Below are 5,285 nucleotides of genomic sequence, written 5' to 3'. Positions count from 1 at the left end.
AATGAAATGTCAGGGTTAGAATCATCCCTTTTCAGGTTTAGTGCTCAATCTCCTATGATCTTGCATAAAATGCTATTGCTGTTCACCTTGCTATTAGGAAGTACAATTGATTTGCTTGCAATATTTATTAGTGCATTAGTCATGTACATTAGCACCAAACTGGAAACAAATAATGCTTTACTTCCCTAAGTCTGTGGCAAGCCAATGCAAGTAAAAATGTAGGTACCGATATAAATACAAGCGTGACTCACGCTCCTGAAATATCCTTCCTTTACCCAGATTTACCAGAAAAATTTAGAGGTAAACATATTCCAACCATTTCAATCTTTGATGAGTTAGAACAGTTCACATTAGTCAGGTTAATTTTTATTCTTTCAACTTGGTGTCCTTTTGACAAATTATCAATAAGAGGTCACGAAATAAATCAAAACTGAAAGGAACAGTTTATCTGATATTAATAAACACGATAGATCCAACTCCGAGGCTTTCATTTTTGCCAAATATTTATTTCAGCTCAGGTTGTCATCCCCAATTCTGCATAGGACTTGGTTCTTTGTTTCAAAAAAGAGAGAGAAATGTATCTTCAACCAAATATCGGTAAGTCTGAAGGCCTGAAGTTATTCAAAGCAATTGTCTTAACCATCACCACCACCACCGCTGCTACAATGTCTGTTTCTACACCCAATTCAAGCCAACTTTAGACAGTTCACTCCATGACCACCGATTTCAATTTCTGTCTCTGGCTACTGGCATACAGAATTTTTCCATCATAAAAACTAAAACGAGCTCTTCCCAAAGGACTTTGGATTTGCTGAATCCTTGGTCCTCATCCTTCTGAGTTTTTTTCCATGAGAAATCTTGCCTTGTGCAACCATACCCTATCTTCTAACCCTTCAATAATTTCCCAAGACGATTAGCCTCAGGACTGCCCACGCCTCTGCTTTATAGGGGAGATGGGAGCAAAAAATAGAAGGGTTGATGGCATTAATGCATGGCATTGGTAAAATAGTTTTATAAATATTGTGTGTTTATGTATTTTGTACTAGAATCCTGTCTTTTTAATGTTCATTTTTGATTTGGCACTATGTTCAGACCACAGTATTTTTTCAAATAGTGCTGTCATTTTACTATTTGAGACTTTGTGAAATCCACACTGTCCAATCTAATAAACCGCCACCATTTATTAAGTGTGTCCTGTGTGCCAGATTTTGATACGTTTCCTAAACTTCATAAAACCCTTGCAAGATAGGCATCGCTATACCATGTGGCATATTGTATTTCTTAAAACTAGCCAGAATCATACCTCCCGTTGGACCTTCCTTTTGCAACTTGACTTTGTTATTCCTTATCAAATTGTCCCAACTATTCTCCACTCTTGAGTCTGGTCAGGCCCTGTATCCTCTAATAAAGAACATAGAGGAGCTGCACTGTGCCATTTCTTACAGCCCTTGACTGGCCTAGCAACTTCTACTTCCTGTCTCTTCCTGTCTCCTGGAAACCAGCAGCCATGTAGGATTTGTGACAACCCTAAATCCACTATACTATGAAAAGCTCAAGAAACTTAAAAGGATCCTGAAGGATGAGATATTACATGAAGAAAGAGAGGCCAAGGAGCATTAAGGTGGCAGGAGAGTCATGAAAAAGCCACCACAACCCAGTCAAATGCCAGAGCACAGGTGCCAGGTGCTGTGAATCAGAGACGACAGTCCCCTCTTGCCAGGCCCAAATTCCCCTTCCATGGGATTGTGAACTTTTGAAAATGTTTGCTATTTTTATCTATAATCTTGGGATTGTTTCTTAGGCAGAGATAGACAGCTGAAACCGCACCATTTTGAAGAGAAAATGAGGGAAATTAAGAAATTTGACCTTCCTTAGGGAAAATAAGAAATTTGCCCATGTCCACACAAGTCTAAGGTTGCTAAGCCCAGGATTTGAATCACATTCTCTGAAATATATATCCCATGGTCTTAACCACTACAAAATGCAGAACTTCAATGTATATCTAGAAATATTTTTCTAAAGAGACTCAAGTTGTAAGTAGTACTACAGAGAACATGTTACTTAAGAGAATAATCTCAGTTTATGGGCTACAACATATGTGTGTTTATAACCAAGCAGATGCTCCTAATTACAAATTTATTTTATATATTTATTGAAACAAGCTGACATAGTCTCTACTTAGACACACTTTAATTTAAAATATGTATTTTAAAGCAACAGAACTGCTTGATTTTCTTTCTTTAAAAAATAGGGGCACCTGGGTGGCTCAACTGGTTGAACATCCGACTTCAGCTCTGGTCACGATCTCGCATTTCGTGGGTTCAATCAACGCGTCACGGTGTGATGACATCTCAGACCCTGAAGCCTGCTTTGGATTCTGTCTCTCTCTCTCTCTCTCCCTCTCTCTCTCTGTCCCTCCCCCACTCATGCTCTGTCTCTCTCAAAAATAAACATTAAAAATTTTTAAAAATATATTTATTTGTATTTTCACCAATTCATTCTAAATTTCCAAAATTTTCAGTAACATTTCAGACAAAATTTACCTAAATTGTGCTTTCCTATAAATTATTTCTTTAGTGCTCAGCTACAAAAACAAGTCACGGGTACTTGGGCGACTCAGTCAGTTGAGCGTCAGACTCTTGACTTTGGCTCAGGTCATGATCCCAGGGTTGTGGCATCTAGTCCTGCATTCGGCTCTGAACTGAGTGTGGAGGCTGCTTAAGATTCTCCCTCTCTTCCACTGCCCCTCTGCCCTGCTTGCCCTCTCCCTTTCTCTCAAACTAATTAATTAATTAATTAATATTTAAAAACATTAAAAAAAAAAAGAACACAAGTCAAATAAAGGAGAGGTGTTAGATAACATTTTCCAGCTGAGATTTAGGTAAATTGACAAGAAAAAAAATTCTATGAATAACTGAGGCACCTCAAACTCCAGGCTTCTTCTTTCACACGTGTGTCTATTTCACACACATTTTTCAGGTTTGACATCTAGACCCATGTTCAAATTTCACCAACCCACCGCAACAACTCGAGCAAAACTCTCTTGACCAAGTTTTTATCAGTCTTGACTGAAGATTTAAGGAACACGAGGCAATGCTCGTTTGCACTCAAAATTCTTGTTTGTCAAAGTTTCTTCATTTATCCTTGGACTTCTCTTTGAATTTTTAGCTCATCTAAAGCCTAGTTTTACTAAAACTCTCTGTTTTCAATCTGTCTTTCTTTTGTTTTTCCTTTTTTGTCTTTCCTTTCACGAGCACACCAAAGTAGTGAACCTTCAACTTTATTTTATTTTGTTTTATTATTTTATTTTATTTTTGTCTTTCCTTTCATGAGCACATGAAAGTAGTGATCCCTCAACTTTATTTTATTTCTTTGTTTGTTTGTTTATGTATTTTAATGAAGGAATTAATTTTTATTCACTTTTTAAAAAATATGGAACATGAATTTGGGTGTCATCCTTACGCAGGGGCCATGCTAATCTTCTTTGTATCCTTCTATTTTAGTATATATACTGCCAAAGTGTGCACTCAATTTTATTTCTTTTAATGAAACATGTTGTTATTTAATTTTTTTTTTTTTTTTTTGTTTTTCTTTTGCAATTTGAGCTCCTACCTCCACCTATTCCCAGAGGCCCTGGTATTCCACCCTAACCGATGTCATAAAAACATTTTCCTTAACAAGAAAATTCTCCCTCATGAGCAACTTTGATGCTAGCTGTGAAAACAATAATGCACTCACCATTTGTTTCATGATTCTGACCACTCTAACTCTGAAGCCTTTGGGGAAGTTACTTAACACGGTGTTAGCTTTCACGAAATAAATATTGAATAACAGCAACCTCAAAATGTTCCTGAGAAAATGAAGTGGAATAAGGAAGATTAAGTCTAATAGAATGAATGAACTTCATCAACAGTCATTTCCTTCCTGCTGATCTCCTGCAACCTTTCCTTATGCCTTTCTCCCAGCTATTAAAATCAATCTAGAGTGTTTCTTCATCTTTAAAATAAATGTTACACAGTATCAACAGAGCTTCCTGTTATTTAAAAATAACTTTTTCTTATCATCTTATTGCCTATTAGCTTCCACCCCAGTCTGTGGATATGCCTGATTTCATATATAATGTAACCTATTCTCTAGGTATAAATGCATGAAAGTAGGGAGATTTCCTTCATTCTATTTTTATCCTGTACTCCTAAACTCTTGAAAAAAGAATCATACCCTAGAGAACAATTTTAATTTATTCTGTTAAATTGACCATGTACAGCAATCATGCTATAGTGTGTGTAAAGACAGTGAAATCTTATTTTTTTTCACAAACAAAAATTATACTCTACAAGGGTATAAGAGAATGTCTTTGAAATAGTTAAAGTTAAAATAAAGCTATCTTATCAGCCACAAGATATTTCTTCGTTTGATTTTGGGTTTTAGAAAAATTTGTACAGATTATTATAATTAACACAATTATAATTATAATCAAAATAATTGCTATGCTTGTTCTCTGTAAATTTCAATGAAGTGATGGAATTTTTAAATCTTTAGGCTTTGATTAAATGTATTTAGTTTTTTTTGTACTCCCTACATCTATATTACTATGACCTATTCAAAGTAATCCAGAAGTTAAAAAGTCATGTGAATTAAAGATGCGTACAGCAAGAAGTCAGGAAAAGAAAATATGAAAGATATGTTGTCCTTAACACCCCATGCCTATTGTATGAATAGGAAATGTCATCTGCTTGGAATTACAAAAGGTGTTGAGGTATCAGACAGAATTACCCAGAAATATCTGCCAGAGTGAGGACACCACCTGTTGCTGTTCCACACCACTTCCATCAGAGGAGAGAGATCGGCGGGACTAGAAATGAGGAAATAATCAAAGAGCACATGCGGACAATGTTTCTTACTTCTCTGGGGGGGGAATAAAAAGTAATCGCATGACGTAGAGTTATGAAAAGGGTAAAAAGTGGGTGGAAATTTTCTTTATTTAGTATTGTGAATGCCTGAGGTAGTGTTTACCTTTAACCTTTATTATATTAAATTAATAAGAAGGACATGCTCTAACTTCAGACACAATTTTGCCTCCCCAGATACGATTTGGGGGCTTACCAATTCGAAAAAGTGCAATGATAGGTAAATATAAAACTGCCGCAGATTTGCCTTTTTTTTTTTTTTTTTTTTTTTTTTTTTTTTAGCTAATGCTAACACTAATTTGCTCCCATGTTTGATTTGACTTCCATTTGACTTCCATTTGCAACAAGTTATCTATACTTGCTTCCAAGCTCCATGGG

At 35.9% G+C, this 5,285-nt stretch overlaps 1 pseudogene; it reads right to left on the bottom strand.

The window, feature by feature from the left end:
* Positions 1-3,426: 3,426 nt before the first annotated feature.
* LOC128776759 (U6 spliceosomal RNA) lies at positions 3,427-3,523 on the bottom strand (annotated as a pseudogene).
* Between the last annotated feature and the right edge of the window lie 1,762 nt (positions 3,524-5,285).

This window comes from Panthera pardus, unplaced genomic scaffold, assembly GCF_024362965.1.
Source record: "Panthera pardus isolate Hobbes unplaced genomic scaffold, ASM2436296v1 HiC_scaffold_13, whole genome shotgun sequence".
NCBI classification, from domain to species: Eukaryota; Metazoa; Chordata; class Mammalia; order Carnivora; family Felidae; genus Panthera; species Panthera pardus.
Note: the sequence above shows the minus strand (reverse complement) of the source record. Positions and strands in the feature narration are given on the sequence as shown.